General features: G+C 37.9%; 1 protein-coding gene across 3 annotated transcripts in view; it reads left to right on the plus strand.

Annotated features, from left to right (window-relative positions):
- Positions 1-25,000, plus strand: part of FOXP2 (forkhead box P2) — a 555,269-nt gene that overhangs the window by 524,148 nt on the left and 6,121 nt on the right. The window lies entirely within an intron of this gene.

Genomic DNA, 25,000 nt, shown 5'->3' on the forward strand with positions numbered 1-25,000 from the left:
CTAAACATTAAAATGGATCCTGAGACCCATTTGTTTATAGGAAGCCTATTTGCTGCATAGGTACCATGCTTTAGGTCCCCTCTGTATAAATATTATTCAGTATCATTTTTTCCTCACTACCAAGCATATAATATTGGATTCTATGGAAAGATGTATCTGTATCGTGTGTGGTCATTGTCGCAGCTCTGGCTGTAAGGTACAGCAAGAATTTTCATGTTGGAATTCGTTGTAATTTTCACTACAAGTCTCTAAACCATTTATGAACTGTAGTGGAGATATTGCCCATGTATATAAACCGTAAAATGCAAAGTTTAACTGTTACCTACAGTTTACATAGAACCTAGTAAAGTGTAACTTTTTGCGTGTCTTATAAATCAGTGTAATTACATATTCAACTTTAATTACTGGTGCGTCTGTATTGGCAAGGTTTATATGTTATATTTTATGCAAGACTACGATTCCTATTAATATTTAGCAGCTAACTATATCATTAATTACTCTAAAATCTTTCCCCTACCATCTTTTTAATGGAGCTGAGAGAGTGGAAGTATTAAAAATTGATGTATTGTGGATTTCAGAAATGAGTATGAAGCTTTAGAAATGCCTGGCCTTAATCAGTGGTGTCAAATGTAGCAGTTTTTGTTTACTAAATAGTAAAACATGTACCTTGAAGGTATGGTTTCCCAGGTTATTTATATAATAATTAGGAATATGATATCTAAATAGACTTAGATTTAAGTTCACCATAGGATGATATTTTTAAATGCATACTGGAATATGTACAATTATGTTTTCAGTTCTTCCTGTATTTAAAATAGCTGACCTGATTTGCCTTTTTTCATTGTTTTCTCTTTCACATTTTCTTACTTGTTTTAATCGCTAATATAGTGCTGTTTAGCTATATTAGTAATTTAGACTAAGCTCTGTTTTTCTTCTACTATGTTACTTGACCTTTAATAGATTAAAGATTTGCTGGGGTGAGGTTGTTTGGTTTTATTTTGATAGATATAGATATCTACATACAATCATGTAGAAATGTTTATTTATTATGTATCCAATTACTTTGTTACACATTTACTGCATCAACTTTGAGAGGGGAAAAAAACACTGTGAATGTTAATGTGTTTTATCAGATTCCAAACCATTACTGTTTCAAAATGGAAAAAAATGTCTTTTAGAAGTGTCTTTAAATGTATTAAATAATAGAAAAGAAGTAATAAAACTAGAAGAAGAAGAACATGAATTTATGCTCTTGAGAGTAACACTACTCTAAAACAAGTAAACTGAGCAATCAGACAAAAGTTTTTATATCCCATGCTTTATGCTATCAACCATGCAGTAGGTAGCTTGAGGCCTTTTACTTTTAGCAGTTCTCCTGAGTATGCTAATGCTCTCTTCCTGTATAAAATGCCAAGACAATAAAACTTTAAAGAGCAAACAGGAATTAGATCATATGTGTTAAAAATAGCTATTTTACAGAAGAGAATGACACTTGCTATTAGATTTAGTTTGTAACCATTTGGCAGTTGTGTTTATGTATATTGTGTACAGTCGCATGTATCTGTGCATGTCTATGCTTGTATGGATATGAGTGTGTTGTATAGACATGGTCATGGTGAAAATATTGCATACTGCAGCTTCAATTTGATTATATAAAAGGCAAAAAAGAAACAAATATTTTGAATTATCATTATAAACACCAATTGCTCAAAATGCATTAATTTTTTCAAATAGAGATAAGAGGATCAAATCTTGAGCTCTGGAGTATTTGGTTGCATCAGGATTATCCACAGTGACTCTTTTGAAAGTCTGCTTCTCCTCATTGTTCAGGGCATGCAGGTGAATGAACAGATACAGGGATGGATTTAAGCAACAGGTCACAACTTTAGTAATTTAATACTGGGGAGGAGTGCTATATGCCCACCCCCACCCACATACAAGGCATTTAACTGGGTCTAGTATGGTCTTACAGGGCTCCCACCATATAACCAATCCATATAACCAGTCCGCTCAGACTTCAGGTCTCCCTTTCTCCTATAGGAACAAGGGTCTACCAGCGAAATCCCGGGTGCCGTGTATTTCTGGGAGCAGGTCTTTTAGTCTTTATCCACATGGAACTCTGTCTACTGGGGGCACCAGCAATTAGCATTGTCACAGTTTCAACTCCACGTGTCTCCTTTCTTCTGGCATCACTGGACAAAGTTATTTGGCAGCAGTTAATGGACCAAGGGACTCTCAAAAAGCCCAGGAAGAATTTAAATAGACAAGGGGGGAGGAGGGAACACAAGAGCCAGTCAGCCCAGCTGGTCCTTCCAGCCATCCAATGGGAGGTGGACCACCCTTGGAGAAGGGACCTTCTTCTGCCTTACCAAGCACATGCGCTTGCCTCCCCCACCCCCACTTCCGTCACACACCTTCCAGGCACTGTGTCTCATCCTTGCTGATCCAATTAACAATGCTTCCTGTTGATGCAGGGTGGGCAGGCATTAGTTAAGAGAATCAGGGGACAGAGAGTAGGGAGGACAAGACATCCAGGAGAGACAAGAAAGAATTAAGACATTGAAAGAAGAGAAGGAGAGGAAACTAAAGGAAATTTAAAAACTCACACTTCATACACAGCTTATTTGATACAGCTTGCTAGTGTTTTAATTGGAAAATGCTGGATAATAGAGAAAATAGAAATTGCTACCTTACTGCCAAGAGCATCCAATTATTTGCAACTATAAATATGTTTATGTGTTATATCCTGTAGTTGTATCAAATAAATATACTATAGTGGAGCTCTTTGTTTTTGTAAATTCATATTAATTGTTTTAATAGCCCAAATTAACCACGTTATAAACACAATAAAACAGTGCCAGGTGTGTATTCATCAGCCAATATTTGCGTGTTTTGGGTATGCACATATTGGCAAACAAATGCATTCTTTGCAGTTTGTAATTATGTGTGTGTATAGTATTAGGAAATGGAGAAATTATTCAGATCTTTTGATCTGAACTTGCTCCTTCAACTTTGATTTTGAGTCGATCCAAAACTAGAAGATCACGCTTTCCAATTTTGCCTTAGATAATAAGATGATAGAATTTCGGTATTTGCAGGATTCCTTGTGCTTCCTAAGCATAGAGAATATCTAAAACATGGCAAATTCTGAGATAAGGTTATTTAGTTACCTACGGCAACTGAAATGTTTTGATGCATGACCACAATAGTTTCTCATTGTGGTCCAGTAAAAGATTATGTAAATCCCATGAAAGTAGCTGATCTGATCTGCGAGATTTCCACTAATTGGGGCCTATGTCTCCTGACAACAGTTTACCAGATTTCAACAGCACTGAATCCAATCTCTAGAACAATTTAGCTTCAAACAATTTTGCTCTAGAACAATTTAGCTTCAAACCCAGTCTCCAGTGGACTACATGTGAACAGTGCCACCTTACCATAAATCTTTTATATACTATAAAATATTTTCTTAATACTCAGTGTGGATATGTGTGTGCTGTTCTAGCATTCCAAGCACCTCCAATACTTTCAATAATTATCTTTTTTATCTAAATCAATATGCCAAATGATTGTTTCTTTCTTCTCTTCCCAAATGTGAAATTACTCTGGTTGTAGGCCCATGATGAACAAGTTTCAGATTTGCAGGGCTGCAAGGAAACAGACTTTACATTTTTGACATTTTAATGTATTAAAAAGTTGTCACTGACTCAGGACTGAATTCTGCTTGTCTTGGGCCTTGAGCCAGCTTAATTTGGCGGTGGGGGTGGGAGGAGAGTAAATATTTCTGTGGCTGATTTATTTAGAAAAGAATGACACCTTTTTGGACTTGCTCAGCAGTTTGAATTTTAGATTCAGGCCTGGAGGATGTGGATTAGTGGGCAGAGAGCAGATGCGGTGGTCAAGGGTTTTTGATAGATATATGTATCGTATCGCTCTATAGTTTATCACATAGATATAAAAGCATCCATATATGGTATGTCTTTGTTGGATGTACCGTTTATAATACTTACTGATATCCTGTGTTCAAGACTATCTGTCGTGGTGGTATATGCATTGTATGTGTTTGTAGAAAAATATATTTTATATTATTCAAAGAGAAAAGCATAGAAGTGGGGGAAAATGGATGGAGGAAGTTACCAGTTTTTTTAACAGGAGCTAAACTAATAGGCAGTTATGTGTATAACAATTACATAGAAAGTAAGTACCCATAACATTTTTGAAAGTCTCTGTAAATGGACCAATATATTGATGTAAAGAGCACCAGCTTTGCTATTATTCTGACTCTGTATTGATTTTTAAATACAAAAATTTCTGCCATAACTCTGCAATGTTTTCTTACCATGGTTAAAGAAAATTCACATTTGTAAACATATTGCCATTGCCACTGTGGGAGGACAGATAAACACAGCAAACCAGTCTACTTAGTTGGAAGAGGTATTAGCCACAACTTTATTAAACACAATTTAAAAAACAATTATTGGCATATGACACACGATCACTGTACTGCATAGCAGAAAAGACTGAGGATGCAACCCTAACACACTTGAAGTTACTGGCAAAATTCCCATTGAATTCCATGGGTGAGGATTTCACTGTGTGGCCCTGATCCCACATGGGTGGACAGTGTTCCCACTCAGATCACCACTGACTTCAATGGAATCCACTCATCAGGGCCTCAAAACTACAGCTGTGTGAAATGTTTCACACAAATAGTTTATTCACTTTTTCTGAAGTCTGTTCTTGACGCTCGCAAATATAAGTGCAAAGAGATTCAGACCATGTAGATAAATATGCTAAGGTGCAATAAAAATTCCAAATAACTGGAATTAAAACTAGTTGGATTTCAGGGAATCTGTTATGTTTAAAACTTTTTATAATATGTGAGCCAAGTAATAACAATGGATAGGACATGCAATAATCAGGCACTGTAGCTACTTTTCATGCCCCAGGTGGATTATGAAGCATGAAGAAGTCATGTGCCTATCCACCACAGCAGTGTTTTCATATTTGTAAAGCTGAGTGTATTTCTGAGTGTAATATGAAACATAGGCTGTGCAGATTTTTGTGCAAATATAATTTTATTGTTATTATTTTCCTCCAGCATCTAACATTTGCCAGAAGGTAAAGTAACATGGATCATTTCTAATCAACTAACACACAAACTAGACAACAAAATAATGTAATACATACATGTTTAATTCTTTTCATTATTTAATTGTTTGCATATTTAGTATTGTCAGCCCCACACTTTCAAAAATCTTATGACAAGCCAAAATTAATGAGATTATTTTAAGACTCATCAGATTCTTTTTTTAAGTGTTCTTTTTATTTGTCTTTGGTTTTTGAGCCTTTAGGTTATACTTGAGTCTCAGTTCCAAGCTTTTCTTGTTTTTAATGAATGTTGAGATTCAAATGAAAAAACCACGATTCAGGAGTTGGAACTTTTTAGACAAATGCCACTTATTTCAAGCATTATGGTGAAATTGTGAGAGCTGACAGCGCTGCATATTCCGTATTCCCTCCACACTCAATATTAGTGTGGAAACATTTGTACCTTTGTTGTCTCATAGAAGTTGAGGTCTTATACATCATTGTCAGAGCCCTCAAGATCCTCAGTTTCCCCCTAACTTGTCACTACATCCTTTATAACATGGCCAACATCCTCCTATTTAAATTTGGATGGGCTTGAAAGTTCCTTCGGAGCCAGTGAACACAGCTCCTTAATCGATCAGAGGGATCTTTATTGAACAAACTTCATACTCTAACTTCCTCTACCTCCACAAGAGCTAGTGTTGCCTGTTTAGTAGTGCCTAGCAAGGAGCATGAGAATGCAGTTGGAAATCAAACTCAGGTCTCTGTCTGTTCCTGTGTCTTTCCATTGGGTTGGTTGCCACACCTCTGTGACTTTATGTATCAGTACATTGATATGGTTCACTGGGAGTTAATGCCAGAAATCTTTGTATATCTGTTGGCCATGTGTACTTATGTTAGCCAATGACATTGAATATCAAATATTGACAATGAATATCAAATGACATTCCATTTAACTGTGTAGATTTGAGAGAAGAAGGAAAATTTCAAGTTGTAAAGTTGTCCATAGCAGTTTTAGAAAAACAAATTAGTTACCAGGTTTCTATGAAAAATTGAAAGACTGAAAAAAAATGCAGTTCCTGAATAGGGGATAATGAGTGGTTATGCCATTCCCACAATTCCCTCTGCTGCCAGTTGAATAAGGCAGAAAGTTGACAAATGAGGATGGGGAAGTAAGTATCCTACCATTTGGGGTTTTGTGGGAGGGAGTTGTCATCACTTCCTCTCTCACCCCTTCCATTAAAGCATGATGAGAGTATAAATTCTAATGATGATAACAATTCCATTGAATTAGCAGTCTGAATTCACTTATGAAAATAGTCTACTTCTTAAGAGCAAATCCAGACTCTTGGAGCTAATGGGCCTAATATCAGTAGGATTTTCTAGAATTTGAATCAGACATTGATCTTAAAATAGCAAGTGGAAAACAAAAGTCAGGTGTTCTTGAAAAGTGTATTCATATAGGCAGTCCAGTACACTATTATTCCCATTTAACGTTAATCTAGTACCTGTTTCATTTTAGGATTTAAATTATTTGCACAGACTTGCATACACCCAAACCTTTTTATATCTCTTTTCTGGGATGGCTATGTTTGGGTTCTGTGAGGAAAGAGGAAGAAAATTTGCTGTAATGGAAGAGAATAAGGATTGAAGCTGAGTTAAATTAGAAATATGAGCATACCCCCAATACAGCCAGCTTTCTACCTCCTCCAATTCTGCCCTATGAAAGAGGAGGAGTTTCAGCTATGCACGGTTTCAGTCAACCTTTCCCCTTTGTATTCTGCCATCGATCCCCACCCTACTGCTTTTACTTTTCCCACTTTTGCCCAGAATGGATTTTTTCTTTTTGCAGTTCCATCTGCATAAACCTCAAAGTTTTAGTTTTTCAAACTTTTTTTAACCTTTAAATTTTATTCCCAGAGGCAAATGTGATTATTCTTCTCTAAGATCATTTCACTTTTGAGGTGCTTCAGTTTGAAAGCATTCCATTGTTAGGTCGTTCCCATATCTGATTATTCCAGTCCCCTACTGTTATGCTTTCACACCACTTACAGTAGGTTACCTATCATTCCAGTTTCAATCACTTTCATTCCCTTGTTTCTTTAACTTCATAATATTCCAATCCCCCGTCTTCCCATTTTTTATATCATTACATTGTCCCATCTGATGATCCATCTCCATTTACTTTGGAGGCTTGCTCTGTTTCAGGAGATCTCTCTGATGCAAGTCTCTCATTCACTGTATGAAACTTGATATAGAATATAAGGAAATAAACTATGGAAACACTTCAATTAATAGAGATATGTCAAGCTTTATTAAATAGGTGAGAAACATGTCATTGAGCCAGTGAAGGTATAGGCAGTGCAGATCTCAGGATATCCTACTCATCAGAACTGTTTCACTTAATAACATAATATATTAATGTCTGTTGAAAATTTCATTTCACATTCTTATCCATTAGCCTAGTAAAAGGTTGGAAAAAAATGGGCAAATACACTTTACAACAATAGACTATTGTATTTTTTCCCTTTGTAGTTGATTTTAGTTTGAAATTGAAAGAGTACTGCCTGAAGAATTCATAGAATCTTAAAGTTTGTGGTTGACCTTTTATCTCATCGTATTCAAATACAGGATCTTCTGTGAGCATTTGAAATTGTAGTGGTTCTGTCTCCCACTGCCAAGCATTTGAAAGTGTCAGGCAAATCGAGTGAGTGCAGTGTCCCATCTTAGTGTGTTCATACCATTTAAGTCTACTACTTTTGCTGATGTTTTGGATCATGTTACAATATGCTATCTTTGGAGCAGTCACTGTGCCTTCATAAAGTTTGTGCATTCTTAACACATTGTGAACCCCACTGTAAATAATAAAGAGTAAATAATCAAATTTTGATCATTAAAATATGTCCCTGCTCTACCTTGATATTGTTAATCACATGTAATGTTTCCCTATAATTTTATATTCTCCTACTTACCATTCTTATATTGTTTTACTTTATATTTCATTTCATCCTCTTACATGCTACTACTCTGCTCATCAATTTTCTGATCTTTCTAGACTCATGCTCTTGTACTTTGCAATCATTCCAGCCCTTTGACTTTTCTTATTTAGTTGTTTAAATGTTCTGTGTCTTACCCAGGGTCAGCAGTTGCTATTTCTTTTTTTCTTTACTCCAACCCCAGTTGTTGCACATACACAATTCATTCTGCTTTCTCTTGACTAAAAGATCGCTCCAGAAATATAGTCACTTCAGCTGCCTTAAACAGAAGAGTGTCAGATCCTCATAGCATGGTGTTGTGGAAATGTGTAGGAAACTGTGGGGTTTTTTGCAGAGTCTTTAGGTCTTTTCAGCAAAGTAGATGCTTTGCTGAAAACTTTTTGCCATTTCTGCTGTGAATTCTCAGCATTTTGGCAAGGTTTTCATGTTTTTCACTAAATAGTTCTACATAGGAATGTGCTGTCTTTTAAGTTTACTATGTATATTATATGCTTAAAATATATGTGTCCAAATATGCACATGCAGACTCCTCTGCAGTGCAGTTTTATAATTTTTCATAAATTTAGAACATGGGAGTTGCCTATATTTTACAAGAGCACTAAAACTCAAGCTGTAATTTTGCTAGTAAGGATGCTTTACTCACAATACCAAGACTGCAGAAACAATTTGGGTTCCATCAACCTTTGATGTGGGGCTTTATTGTTGGAGTAACTTTAATGTTATAGGCCCAGATTCTTAAAAGTGGCTACTCTTTTTCTAGATGCAATACAGTGAGTGCAAATATGTGCCTCTGCATTTTTATGCCATCACTGAATTGTAGATCCAACTATTTATGTTACACAGCTCACTAAATGTTTGTGCACATGTAAGCCATCTCACTGGTAGGCTGCTGGCCATCTAATTGCTAATATTAATACTAACACTTAATACGGGTGTACATTTTCACCGCCCAAAACAGACTGCGGTCCAGCTGAAAATCTAGGCCGTCATACGTTAGAAGGATAAATATATTATTTCATTTTTTAGTACGTGTCAAACTTCACAAATTATAAAAAGCTGAAAACTTTCATGCACAATTTTAATTTTTAATAAGTTTATAGAACAACCTAGTCTCAATGTGCAATCCCATACATGCGGAGCATATTAAAGTAATCCAATCTCAAATTGACGAAAGCATGGAGAACTGTTATCAGGTCTGTATCCAAAAGGAGAATTCACAACCTTCCTTCAAGGTGAAGATGGAAAAAAGTGCTCTTGGCTTCCAGGGGCATGCCATGATTTAAAGCACCATGTGGATTACAAATATGTAATGCAGATGCCTGGTGTGCTCCCTCAGTTTGGGCTGCAAAGACAGTATACTTCGGCTTTTTTGACTGCTTCCACCAATCAGCATTATTAAACTCTTTGTTGTTTTGCACCAAAGACAGTAGCCTTTGTCCAGCTCCACACATAGGCACTGGGTCACTCATTCCACTATGCCAGACCAGTACTGATGTGATGGAGACTTAGAGCCCATGTTTTATGTGTAGTATCACATGTCCTCTCACGTACCTGTCCAGCAGCCTCAAATACACTTTGAACAGAAGGGGTAACAGAATAGATCCCATCAATTCCATATATGAGAGAACACTCAAGGAAGAAGAGCAATTGCCCAAAATTACCCTTTGGGATATTTTGAAAACAAAAGTCTTTCTCTCGGGAAATAGGAACATTCCCAAACTCAGTTCTTCTCAAATTCTTCTCTCTCCATATTTTTCATTACATTCCATTATATCTTCACACTCTATAACTTTGGCATCTTCGGACACCGCTGCTGAAATCCTTGCTCATGCTTTTTTTTGTCCTATTTACTATAGCAACTGTGTTATCTATGTCCTTCTCGAATGCCTATTCTCTGTGATGTGTTTAGCATATGCAGAACTTTTCCCAAATCATGACCACATCACCTCATCCACAAGTAACTTGACTGTCCCTTCATTTTAGGATCCAGTATCAATTTTTTGAACAAAACCGACCCCAGGACTGACCCTTGGGGCACTCCACTTGATACCGGCTGCCAACTAGACATGGAGCCATTGATCACTACCCACTGAGCCCGACAATCTAGCCAGCTTTCTATCTACCTCATAGTCTATTCATCCAGCCCATACTGCTTTAACTGTCTGCCAAGAATACTGTGGGAGACCGTGTCAAAAGCTTTGCTGAAGTCAAGGAACAACACGTCCACTATTTTCTTCTCATCCACAGAGCCAGTTATCTCGTCATAGAAGGCAATTAGATTAGTCAGGCATGACTTGCCCTTGATGAATCCGTGCTGACTGTTCCTGATCACTTTCCTCTCCTCTAAGTGCTTCAGAATTGATTCCTTGAGGACCTGCTCCATGATTCCTTGATACATCCACACAATCTTGCTACCACTGATATCAGAGGCTTCTCCTCTGCAGATCTCTTGTCTAAAACAGCCTATTACTCTTTGCCTCATAGAATAACCTAACCATACATTAAGCGGTGGTAGCCATTGTCTGGCTTGTAGGAGAAGGTATGTGGCCCCTTTAAGGGTTAGATAGCCAGAGGGTTACTTGTTGCAGCAGCTTCAGACCAGGTCATAATGTGTATGCTCACCCATCCCTTTCAGGTGACAGGAAGAGAAAGGAGACTACCAGGTTTTGCCATGATCAGCTGTGAGCATTATGCTTGTAATTCTTTTCTGGAACTGGGAAGAATTTTTTTCCGTCACCGCCAGATTGGCCAAGATGAGGCCGGGGTAGTGGGGCGAGGGTCACTTTCCCCACCACGGGTTGGGGACTTCGTTGAAGTGAACATGAAACAGGGGTTAAGCTATGTATATAAGAGTGGGACAGATGTCTAGTACAGGTACTCTATAGGGAAGGGATAGGGTGATCAGATAAAAATGGACTGGTAAAGGAGGTATTATTTAAAGGAATGGAAAAGGGGAGATCAGGGCTCCTATGACTTGTATGGCAGGGAGCCAGCCCCTCCCCCCACTTTATCGACCCCCATGAACCCTCATTTGAGGGGTGGAGGTGACAAGGTCCCACCAGCAGTTTGGCTTGGGACCAGAATGGATAAAGGGGGAAGGCCTCCCCCAGGAATATGTCAATGATTATGGAATTACCTGAACTGTGCACTTTTATCTGCTGAATACTCCCTGACATTTAGAAATAAAGTTAAACCACATTCAGTGTCTCCTGTTCATCTTCTGGCATAGCTCAACAATTCCTCTTCTCAAATGTAGCTGAAAACCTCTCTTTTCATTTTTGATTTACTTCTTACTTTTCTCCCCTTCTGCTCATTTTTTTTAAATTAACCTTATCATTATTTATTATTGTTATTTATTATTGTAGTACCTATGAGCCCCAGTCATGGGCCAGGAGCCCAACTGAATCAGGTACAAACACAGAACAAAAAGACACTCCCTGCCTCAGAGAACATGAAAACTAAATTACTATTTTATTATTTAACTCTGAAAAACATCCTGGGGCACAAGGTGCAGCTTGTATGAAAGACAGTGTATATAAAAGTTGTATTTTATTTGTGCCACTACCTGTAAACAAAAGCAACAAACATATTTAGAATGGTAATTAGGTTGTTTATTGAGGTTCTTGACACACTTACCTGTGCTTGTTGGACTGGCGCTTTCTTTTACTTTGTTTGCAGTAAAATGGGTTACTGATAACAAAGAAATATATTGAAACAAGAGCCTATGATAATATATAGGTAATGTCCTGTTATTACATTTGTACATTTATTAATACAGCCCAAATCTTCAAAGGGGTGGACACAGTTTTGTGCTAGAGCATTTGAATTGCAATAAATACAACTTAGAATGTACATTTTGTTTTTTCAAATTCAGGCAGATATTTTCAAACCATAATGCTATAAATTACAGTATATTGTACAGTAATGTTTCACTCAAGATATAATCCAGGTACTGACCCCTTTATTAAACTTGAACTGCTCTAAGATCAATGACTTAAATCCAAAGGCCTCTTCTCCTCTTTGCTCTCTCTCTACTCTTTTCCTTACAGTTGAACCTTGCTTTTTGTAAACAACTTCTTTCCTGTGCTTTGGAGATTTTGCTTTTTTTCCTTCAGTCTCTCTCAATTCAGAGTTCTCCCTTCACACACTCTTTGTTGGGCTCCTCAGGGCTGTGTCCTAGATCCCATTGCTTTAAACTTAAGCTACTATCCCTACTTCAAGGCTCTGCACAACTGCTTCCACACCTATCTCTGATTTATTCCCTGCTACTCCCCGCCTGCTCCTTTTCTTCTCCCCAAACATTGTGTCCAACCACTCTCTGAATTTGTTTCTCCACTCTGTCTTCATCCCTTCTTCCTTGCGGCCCTATATCCTTAAGCAGGTTTTGCGTGCCAAGTGACAACCTTCCTTGTTCAGATCACTTCTCAAAAACTTACTTCTTCTGCTAGGCCTGAAATCCTTCATATCTACAGCTACATAAACATATTTTAAAAGTCTCTAACATGAAATCCAATTTTCCAACAGCTTCTAGTCCCTGCTCACAATAAGTAACTGTGCTACCAGTTATGCTATTTTCCTCCTCCTCCTCTTGTTATTGTTATTAATAATATTATTAAACATTTCTATAGTGGTAGCACCTGAAGGCCACAACCTGGTTGGGCCCCATTTTACTAGGCACTGTACAGACACAATAAATGACCTCTTGTGTCTCACCATCCTAGCTACACCCTGTTTGTTTTGGTTTTGATCCAATTTAAGATGATAAACTCCCTGAGACAGCAGCCTTGTTTTGTGTTTTTGACTGTATAGCATCATACCCAATTAGAGTTATAGGGTTTATTATTATAGAAGTCATAAGAAAATGTATTAACGGCATCCTAATCACAGGTACTTCCATATTGTTTTCTGAAAACTGGAATATGGTTGTGGACCCCCAAGTATGTGGATGTAAAAAGATCTCAAAAGATTGCCTGCTGTTCAGCTCTGTCTTTGTATATGTTTGCACCGTGGCTGTGGGAGCTGCTGCACTACAAATAATACATAATAATAATGATAATTAATAAAAAACAAACAAACCTAAGAGCTAGGAGTAATTTCTAGCTTTGTTTGTGAGTGACAGTATTGAAACATAATGTTGAGCAGCAGAACATGTATTATAGCTAAACAATAGGCGAGAAGAACAGAGGCAGAGATCTGTGTTTGATACAAATACAGGGCGGATGGCAGATGCAAAGCATGTAGGACACAGTGTCCAACATAACTTATTTTGAAATTTTCCATTACAACAGATAATGGGATTTGCTGGAACTGAGGAGCTAGAGGGTTCTGGATTCTGTTGCAGCCTATTATATTGCCTCATGGCGTGAAGGAGCAATATTGTTGGTGGAGTCCCCCTGGGTATTAGGGGGTTCTCTGATGAGTATCTCAGGGGATGGTGGGGGCAAAGCCAGATTATGCTGGGCTCTGGCTACTCTTGGCTGCCAGAACAATTCCTAAGGGACAATTGCAACAAAATGTATGTTAGAGCCTCCCTGAGGCTAGTTTAGCTTAAGTGAATTGTGGGCAGGCCACATGATGGCCTCAAAATACAGGGCTACACACAGGTGCTGGGAGTTACAGAACATCTGGCCTACAGTGTCTAGTCTACAACCCCAAATAGCATGTAGCTATTTAGTCAATGCTCTTTTAAGATAGTTAAAATAAGAGATGAGCGTTACAAATTTTTACTCTAGTGTAGTGACAGATCACATTCTTAGAATTAAAAAGCGTACATGAATTCTAATAAGTTATTTGCCTCAGTAATATATTGTGGCAGTGAGCTCCACAGGTTATGAATGAATTTTTGAAGTTCTCTTTTACATTGGGTGTGCACCTTTGTATTATGAGAAGGAATTAATAGTGAGATGATTGTAGTGACAGAGGGATCATGCAAGATGCTGTATTAAATTGGATGTTTTTATATTGTGAGAAAGGATAAATAAGTTTGTTCATTTGACTTTTTCTACACATTGCTTTATTTTGCATTATTCTGTCATGCCGCCTCTTATTCGTCTCCTCTCTCAGGCCCTGCTCTTGCTGCCATTGAGTTCAGTGGCAGCAAGATTAACCCCAAACAAAGCAGCACTGTTGTATTTAATATTTCCCCATATGGGTGTATTTACTGTGTCTTTAATCATTTTTGTTATCTCTTTCTAGTTTCTGCTGTATAACTTTTAACTACAGCTGAAGAGAGTGGTCAAGATGATGGCATACCATCAATTTATGTACAAGCAATGTAATATTTTCAGTGATATACCCTCTCTTAACTCTAACATGTTGTGTTTTTTCTTTTTAATCTCTATTGCATCTCAAGCAGAGATTTTCACTGAGGCATCCACAATAGTACCTACATCTCTTTTCTGGAGTGGTTGCATTAAATAGTAAACCCATCAACATATATAAACAATATATAATTTTTCTTGCATTTATTTACATTAAATTTTATCCGCCATTATGTTGTGAAATACCTAGCTTTATTAGGTTTTTCTAAAGTTCTTCACAATCCTTTATTGATTAGACTAATCTAAATAAACATCAGTTATTTTCTAGTGTTGTTACCTCTCTATTTACTCCTTTACCCCATTAATAAGTATATTCTAAGCACCAGTTACATACAGATCCTTAGGGTATACTCACTGTTTAACCTCGTTCCATGCTGAGAAATGACCGTTTTATTCCTGGTCCTTGTTTTCTATCACTTAACTGGTTTCATCAGGGACATAACTTTATTTCTTACCCTAGAACACCTTAGTTTACTTAAAGTCCCTCCTCAGCAGTTATTATCAAAGGCTTATTGAAGGTCTAAATAAATATTTACCAGTTCTCCTTTACCCACCTTTTTGTTTGCTCACTTAAATAATTCTAATTGGAGAAAAAAAATTATTCTTTAAAGAAACAATTCTAGTCTGTCCCTATCATATCCTGCTCATCTAGATGTTGTATTGTTGTTGTATAGTTATTGTATAGTGTAGTATAGTTATTATTTCAAATATTTTACTTGGTAGGAATGTAAAACTTACTTGCCTGTAGTTTCCAAAATTACCCATAGTGCATGTTAAAGGAATATAAAACATTTAAAAAATGAAAAAAAATCTGGATTAGCTATCTCCCCCAACCTCCTTGCATTCTCTCATGAAGTCTATTGTAATTAAGTTAGTCTATCTAGTTTCTGAGCAATATTCTTATCCTCCTTGGTTGCTCTTTTTATTCCCATGTAGTCTAGCAAACCATTAACTCTCTTTTAGGATTCCTGGCCTGAAGTCAAGAGGAGTTTTGCCACTGAGTTCAGTGGAGCCAGGATTCCACTCCAAGAATTTATCTTCATTTCTTTGATTTTCTTTTCTTCAGATCTCCCCTGGGCCCTCCTAGTTTCCATCTAGATTTTATTGTGATAGACTTTTTTCACCATTCCATTTCATTAAGGTCTCTTGTTCCAGAAAAAGCAAGGACTTCTCCCAGACCTGGAATCTTTTAATATGATCATTTCATATTTCAGGTCACTTGTTCAGCCTGCTAAATTAGTTAGACTATAAGTATGGGAGCTTTTTATCTACATAACACAAATTGGAAAATAAGTTCTCTTGCATGGAATATTTGGGAATGCCTGTTATCCAGTAGATTTGTAAGTCATTTTGTAAATGATTAGCCTCTAGAAGCACAATATCTGAATATTCTCTGCTATCTATTGAACAGTAATTTATTTCCCTAAAGATATAGAGGATAAAGATAAAATTGTAATTCCTTTCTGTTTTTTTCTCTTGGGATTTCTAGTATTAAGCTGCCTTCTTGGTCACCTTTTCCTCCATTTGAGCACCCTTTGTATTGCTTGCGTCATATTTATTTCATTAAAATAATTTTCTACATTGTGGTCGCTTCAGCTTAAATGTTCAGTGAATGGCAAGCACTCTCTATCAATATCCATCCTTCCTCCCCAACAGATACATTAGCACACATACTAGCTTTTTCCATCTGCAGTCATGCTAGAATTTCACATCTAGTTCGTTACTCTGGGGTCTTGGCTTTAACCTAATCCTTCCATTTGCCAAATCTAGATGCAAAACTACCTTGTAGCAAAGTGGTGGCACTCTTCTCTTTACCCACAGTGACATTAGGTATTAGAACACTGCATAAGGCCTCTGAAATTTTGCTGATTTTCTGTGGTATATGCTGCTTATTCATTCCTCCTGGGATGATAAGGGAGGTAGGAGTGGCTCTCTGGAGGCAGAATAACTAGAGATGTCCTGAAGTGAAACCCTGGAGCCAGGCAAGCTCAAGGAGGGAGACTGCTTGAATTTTAGATTGTGTTATTGTTTTTGAATTTCCAATAAAGCTAAATTCCAGGAATGGTGAAAGTTTGGATACTAACTCAGGGTCTGGATGTTCTGTGGATAATAGAGAGGGACTCAAACCATTCATGTATATTTTTATGGCGGTTAGCAAGTGAGAAGTCTTATGTAAACGACCAGTCATTGTAATGATAATGGTGGGCTTTGTAATTCTTTCCAGAGGGGTCTATTTGACTTTTTTTTTTTTTTGTCACAACTCATTTTAAAGGTAGTGATGATTAGAAACTTCCAGTTTGGTTTGAAGAGCTCTGGTTTTGCAGTTTTCAAGATTGGAGGTACAAAATTTGGAAGATACTATGAAGGTTGGTGAATTATGAATATCAGAATGATCTTTTGGGCCTTAGTGGATATTAAAAATTAACCAAATGGCTTGTAGAGACTTTATTTTCTATGTAATAAGGAAAGCAAGTCTCTAATCCTGTTGTTGTGGGCAGGGATAGTCATCAAAATATATAAACTCATCCCTCACCCACTGCTCTCCTGCTTGACAAACCACAAACAATAGATAAAAGGAGTACTTGTGGCACCTTAGAGACTAACAAGCTGAAAGTGAGCTGTAGTTCACGAAAGCTTATGCTCAAATAAATTGGTTAGTCTCCAAGGTGCCACAAGTACTCCTTTTCTTTTTGAGAATACAGACTAACACGGCTGCTACTCTGAAACAATAGATAGAGATCCTAACTCAATTATCTGCTACTGGCAGCCATTATCTTCTCCTACCTTTTCTCTTCAGCCTGCTTCCACCCCTCTAATGTGGTACTAAAGGGGACAGGCATCATTGGAATCATCATTCCGTGTGCACTCCCTCAGATATCTGCTCTTTGCAGCAGGAGAAACTATTACACCTCTCCCACAATCCCTGCACCAGTGCCACTCCCCACTTCTCCCTTGTATAACTGAATATGTGTGTGTGTGTGTGTGTGTGTGTATGGGGGCGGCGGGTGTGAAATGTCACTGAAAGGAATTTCTGAACGCCCAGGAGACTTCAGGGAATTCCTCCAAACCATGCTTGGGGGAAGGAGAGATTGCACTTCCTCATTTCATCCCAGCACAATGGGGATTCTTCAGAAAAAGCAGAATGGGAAGCCCACTGAGAAAAGCCTCCATTAAGGATCCATGCTTCCCTGATAGTGGCATCTTCAACCTTTATCCTACAGGAGAATGTGATGATATAATTCAGCTCCTTGCATAGTGGAGGCAGGTAGTAAGTGGTAAAATCTTCACACATACTTCACCCCACTCTGTGGGCGGGGAAGCCAGTGGCTACAGAATCTTCATCCCTTTCCTGCCTGAGGCAGATAACAACATTTTTACAAAGCAGCATTTTCCTTAACAATAATGGTACTTTGATCTGTCTATGGGTGGGGGGAGAAGAACAGGGGAGGGGATTCATGCTGTTTTGAAGAAATGCTGGTGCAGGTCTAGCATGAAAGAGACAGAAATATGCTAATAAACGCATCTGTAATCTAGGTTGTATACTTGGTGGAAAATAAACAACTCCCTAGAAGAATCTAAGGAGATTCTCAGACACAAAATACTTAGTTAAACTGAAGGGAAGGCGTACTACTGTATGTGTCAATAGGTTAAAAGGATAACCTCTTTTAAAATATTTGAGGTAAACAAACAAATTATTGGAAAGTCAAGACATTTTTGGTTAAGGTAAAAATGAAAATAGTCAACAAAAAACCAAGTGTGAAAATGCAGAGTTAAGGAACTCCATGTTGTCTTGTCAATTGAGGGTAAATTGGAGGATAGTCCCAAATCTTCAAGATAGTAAATATGCAGTGGTGGGTGTTACAATGCAGAAATACATCTATTACGATACAGTTTATTGGAAGTATGTGGCTCATATGATTGTTGTAGAAGATGTAAGGTACAGGCATAAGGCTGTTTCATAATTTCGCGTCACACTGTCTCCTAATTTTGGATGGGGGCAGGGTTAAGGTTGTTTAGGGGTACTTAATTCTGCATATCTTCTAACTTGTTTCTGCTATATTACTTTAACAGAAAATATCCTCTTAAAACTTTGGCTTTATTTCAAAAAGTTCCCTGTTAAACTATGCATATCTACAACTTGCCTCCAGTTTAACCCGGATTTTCATCTGGAGGTGTAATCTTGTGATAGAGAGAGTCTAGGAGAAGTATATGATAATGGAGACTTTGTGCCTGATTTCAATCTCATTTTCATTTTTTGTTACTGACAGATGAATCCAGTGGCTCTTATTTTATGTTTTTGTATTATTGTATTTAGTTATCTAATACTATTGTGGTTTTGGCTGTGTAGCTCCAGCAACATTAGTAGTTGGCACATATGCTATAATATTGTAGGCATATTATGGCATCATGTCCTCAACTATTTTTATTTGAATTGCATTTGAAATATTTTAATTAGACTACACAAAGCACTGCAGTCAAGGCTACAGAGGGTATGTCAGGCCTTCTGGACCCACCAGGTTCCAGCTTGGGTACCAGGCCCAGCAGCTTCCTTTGCCTTCCTCCACATGGGGGAAAACAGAGATTTGGGAGAAGCATGTAGTGGCTAGATTCTGGAAATCTCTAGACTCTTTCCCCAAAAGCAGCCAGCTAAAACCACAAGGGCATCACAGGGCTCAAATCCAAACTGGGTGTGGTTGTCCTTAAATGTAATCAGCTATTTTGGATGGCATGACTCTCCACATGGATCATTATTAGTCTCTTTTCTGGTGAGGGACAAGAAGGTGGGTGAGGTCATGTCTTTTATTGGACCAACTTTTGTTGGTGAGAGACCAACTTTCAAGTTACGCAGAGCTCTTCCTCAGGTCTTTTCTGGTGAACAGACAGGAGAGAATTTGAGAGAGGGGCTAGTTCTTGTTAATTTAGCTTGTGCTTAGATTTCCTACATGACAGATACGCCTGTCCTGCCTCCAAGAAGCTGCAAAGATGAATGGAAATTCCTTGAAATGACTCAGGTTTTTCTCTCAGCCCTTACCTGCAGAATCCCACGAAGTTCATACTATTCTTACTAATTTTATTTGACTTGTAGTATGAAGCCACTGGGAGAATTGGTGAGCCAGCAGTACACAAATGATGCCCAATTCTACATCTCATTTATATCAAATGATAAACAGTACCATCTCCCAGTTCTCTGAATGCCTTGTTGAAGTCAGCCTTTGGATGAAGAGCAACTGGCTAAATCTGAACCCAAGCAAGACTGAGGTGATGCTGGTAAGAAGACCTTTCCCCTGATAGAACATCGCCCACCATCCAGGTCATCTGCATTCAGATTAAATCTAAACTTTTGGAGTAGTCAGTGCTATCGGATGCCTAACTATCCAAGGTGATAAAAAATGGTAACCTCGAAACTTGATTATTGCAACTTATATCTAGGAATAGTAACGCACATGTATGCACACACACATACACACAAATCTTTAGCTTGCATGAAATGATGCAGGACATCTGCTTGGCTACACAAGTCCCTGTGGACACATCATCCCAGTGCTCCATTTTCTGCATTGCTGCTGACCACTGAATACAGAGCCAAACTCAAGGTCTTCGTTCTCATATTCTGTGGTCTCCATGCAATTGGCCTACTGGGAGACTGCTTGCCACTCCGTCACGTCCCACAACACTTTCTACAATATTGTTCCACCAGACCAATGAAGCTTTTGGGTCCAGACGGGAGAACTTTCACAGCAACCAGACCTAAACTATGGAGCTTATTCCACTGAGAATTATGGAAAGGCTACAGCACTCGCTACTTACAGAATTAAATGCAAAGCAAATGATTTCTTCTGCAAGTTGGGAAGGAAGAAGACGGAAATGGTTGTTGTTAATTCAATTTTTTGATACTTAGGAAGTGCTCAGTTACTACAATGGTTGGGATATATTAATACATAGACAGAGTGTTAGAAAAGGGCTCTGACTTATTCTTTTTTTCAAAGCAAATAATATTTTCTATTCAGAGCCTGGAGTGAGCACTTCAGTTTCCATTAAGATGATCCGTACCTAGTTTACTGTAACTACTTGTTCTTTATTGGCCTGCTTCTCCATGTGCTGAATGGAGTATCCCCTTACATTAAAACTGATTTGACTTGAAACCTCTGTAGAAAACTTGCTATCCATAATTCAGAATATTGGATCAAGTATCTTTTCTCTTCGTTAACCACATCTCAACTACATTTAATTAAGAATTCATGTACAAGGTTATAGAATCTGGTTGTTTTCTTGTCAGCAACAGCACACATGTACTAGTGTTTAAAAGTTGAATGGACCATATGTTCTGATGTCACCGCTTTTCATTATTGTATCAGATATTTGAACAGGTGTTACCAAGGCAGGATCAGTCTAATCCTGGACAAACCTCAAGAGACTGGTTCAGTTCACACACAAATTATAAATTTGTTTGGTCTCTGAACTTTAAGAAGCTACTTCATATGATCCCTTCCCTTCCTAATTGTCACCTAAATCCTTCCTCCCCACCCCCACACACCAGCCCCTCAGCTGCCAGTTCTTCCCTCTTCCGTACACGCTCAACAATCTTCAAGCATCCTTTGCAGATGTTGGCTACCAGTACTGGTCTGCTGGGCCCTAATTATTACTGCAATTAAATTTAATGAATCATGGTAATTCTTCAATATACTGTTCCCCAGGATGTGATCAATATTAGAGAATCTGAGGGTTGAAAGTTGTAGCACCGCATGATCCAGAAGAGGGGGTGCACTTTCCAGTATATCTGGGAGGCATATAGAGAAGAGAGCTTAAGATCTCTGTAGTGGTTCTGTACAGGGAAGTGGGAGACCGAGGGTAGTCACAGAGATGGACGAAGCTCTGTATTCTGGGAATTGTGAGAGGAAGATAGCAGTGTGCTGAGGTAAGCAGGTTACTAGTTCAAGCCATTCGAACGACTCTTCTCAACAAAAATGAATCTTCTAAAAAGCTTGGATTCTGAGAAAAGATTGAGATTCAAGTCATTTTGGCTGTTCTAACAGTGGATTCATGCATTTCTAGGCAGATGACCTGTGGGAATAGCTGATATTTATCTGTTCACTTATTTATATCTTTAAAACAATAATAATAATCTCACTTGAAATAAGTTCTTGGTGAAATAACATGCAGCCAGGTGTAAGAAATCAATAAACTATGAAATGTTATTAGGCCTGGTTTTAGTAACACGGTTATTAATGGTATGATCGGAGTCTTTGACGTGCTGTGGGATCAAAGCCTTCTTCAGAGTTCATATTTCAAAAATCTGGTAACAATTTGTGTGAATACGCTTTCCATTGTGAATTCTTTCACAGCATGTTCCCCTACCACACTGGCTGTAAATGCTGTGAACAAAATAATATGTTTTCATACCAGATCCAGAATACAAAATACCATTATACTTTTTAATTTCTGCTTGCTTCATGCAATAAGTATTTATTTTGGATCTGTAATGTTTGCAATGAAAACCCTCAGGATAAATAACTATAGGGCAATCAGTAGCTGATGTTCAAATCTGACTAAATTGGTAACTTTTGTTTTAGATTTTAATGGTGAGAAAAAATTGTGAATTCAGTTTGTAGGAAAGGTGCTAGATTAATAGCACTGTGGATTGATATTGTCTGTTCATTCTCAAAAATTATAAAACACAGGTATCCAAATGTATGTTTTGCTGCACCTCCTGATCAGCATGCTTCAGCCTAGACCCTAGAGGACAACTTCTAGGATTGAGAGGGGAGTTAGTCTCCATGACTTATGCATTTCTCGTTCTTTTCTGCCAGCAAGGGTGTCAATTATGGTAGTGGTTGCTATGATCTGTGGTTTTAACTAGTGAGAAATAAGCAAAGACCACCAAAACATTTCATACAAGCCACAGAACCACGATCTGGTTATAATAGTTTTCATTCACTATTGTTCTGGGCCATTGTATAATTAGCAATTTAAAATGAATGTTTCTGTCTCCCATTCCCAATCCCATGAGCCATCCATTACCTCATAATATAGTACATCAGATATTCTTGAAATTGTCCAAGCAACAAAAGAACACATTTAATAATATCCAAAAGGTAGAAGAAGAGGAAGAATTATAATACGTTATGAAGTACATGTGCATTTTTAAAGATCACTTCTGCTTTGTACGTTTCTTTTTAGCTGTGCAGTGTCTGCATTCCCCACAATGGAGTGCCATAAAGGGGAGCAGGACAACACCCAGAGGCAGCTGCAAGCTTAGGATGACATTATATCAGTATTAATAGGTTTTGTTGATTTTTCTAGTATAAACCTCTATTTGTAGGTGTTTATCACTCTGTTCCACTCTGAAACTTGACATGCAAAATACAAAATTAAAACATTAGTATTCGATTCCTGTAACTTAAAATAAAATACCAAGTCAAAATGATACTTCTTAAAAAGGCACTTAAATCTCTGTGCACATAGAATTATAGAATCATAGAATATCAGGGTTGGAAGGGACCTCAGGAGGTCATCTAGTCCAACCCCCTGCTCAAAGCAGGACCAATCCCCAATTAAATCATCCCAGCCAGGGATTTGTCAAGCCTGACCTTAAAAACTTCTAAGGAAGGAGATTCTACCACCTCCCTAGGTAATGCATTCCAGTGTTTCACCACCCTCCTAGTGAAAAAGTTTTTCCTTATATCCAACCTAAACCTCCCCCACTGCAACTTGAGACCATTACTCCTTGTCCTGTCCTCTTCTACCACTGAGAATAGTCTAGAACCATCCTCTCTGGCACCCCCTCTCAGATAGTTGAAAGCACCTATCAAATCCCCCCTCATTCTTCTCTTCTGCAGACTAAACAATCCCAGTTCCCTCAGCCTCTCCTCATAAGTCATGTGTTCCAGACCCCTAATCATTTTTGTTGCCCTTCGCTGGACTCTCTCCAATTTATCCACATCCTTCTTGTAGTGTGGGGCCCAAAACTGGACACAGTACTCCAGATGAGGCCTCACCAATGTCGAATAGAGGGGAACGATCACATCCCTCGATCTGCTCGCTATGCCCCTACTTATACATCCCAAAATGCCATTGGCCTTCTTGGCAACAAGAAGTTGACACAGTTTCCATTTATAAATTATGAATCTTCATAATATTTGGATCAAACTCAACTTTTGTGCCTACAATGCCAACAATAATTTGGTTAATCAAATGTATTTTCTTGTTTAACTTTTTGGGGTTAAATATATGTACTTCTATTAGTATTTCTTTTTTATAGTATGCCATTAATAGTAATAGAATCTAAAGCTACTCTTCTTTAATTCAAAGGCAAATAGTAAGCATACCATGGTGGCAATATCCAGAATGGACAGCATCAGAATGGTGATTCTTGTAAAATACTGGGTGCAATAATTTTGTTTTACCAAGTATTTACAAACAATGTGTCCCTTTTTCATTCAAGTATTTAATGTTTTACTCAGGCATATTCTCTATCTATCTATCTATCTATCTATCTAAATGCAAAAACTATTCCTTATAGGATCTTTTTTTCTTTGCTTTGCAAATAGTTGTGCATAATTATGAATTTGCCTCTATGTAGTTCATAAAAACTATTAATAACACAAAAATTAAAAACTTAGAACCACATCATGACATCAGTTTTTAAACACAACTCCCCCTGGAGAATGTGATTTTCTTCTGTCAGAACACTATTTTTCAATATTTTATATTAGTTATGTATTAGAAACTTGTCGTTCTTATTAGATCATATATTACTAGTCCATAAAGCCTGCCGAACAATCAATGGGGTCACTGGACAATCAAGATGCTAAAGGAGCACTGAAGGAAGACAAGGCCATTGTGGAGAAGCTAAATGAATTCTTTGCATTGGTCTTCACTGCAGAGGCTGTGAGGGATATTCCCACACCTGAGCCATTATTTTTGGGTGACAGATCTGAGGAACTGTCCCAGACTGAGGTGTCAGTAGAGGAAGTTTTGCGATAAGTTAAACTGTAATAAGTCACGAGGACCAGATGATATTAGGGTAACCAGACAGCAAATGTGAAAAATCGGGACCGGGGTGGGGGGTAATAGGAGCCTATATAAGAAAAAGACCCAAAAATCAGGCCTGTCCCTATAAAATCAGGACATCTGGTCACCCTAGATGATATTCACCCAAGAGTTCAGAAGGAACTCAAATATGAAATTGTAGAACTACTAACTGCAGTATGTAACCTATCACTTAAATCAGCTTCTGTACCAGAGGACTGGAGGATAGCTAATGTGACGCCAATTATTAAAAATGGCTCCAGAGGCTATCTGGGCAATTACAGACCAGTAAGCCTAACTTCAGTACCATGCAAATTGGTTGAAATTATAGTAAAGACCAAAATTATCAGACACAAAGATGAACACAATTTGTTGGGGGAAGAGTCAACACAGTTTTGTGAAGGGAAATCATGCCTCACCAATCTATTCATATTCTTTGAGAAGGTCAACAAACGTGGACAAGGGTGATCCAGTGGAAATAGCGTTCTTGAATTTTTTCTGAAAGCCTTTGACAGGGTCCCTCACCCAAGGCTCTTAAGCAAAGTAAGTAATCATGGGATAAGA

The sequence above is a fragment of the Lepidochelys kempii genome, chromosome 1 (assembly GCF_965140285.1).
Source record: "Lepidochelys kempii isolate rLepKem1 chromosome 1, rLepKem1.hap1, whole genome shotgun sequence".
NCBI classification, from domain to species: domain Eukaryota; kingdom Metazoa; phylum Chordata; order Testudines; family Cheloniidae; genus Lepidochelys; species Lepidochelys kempii.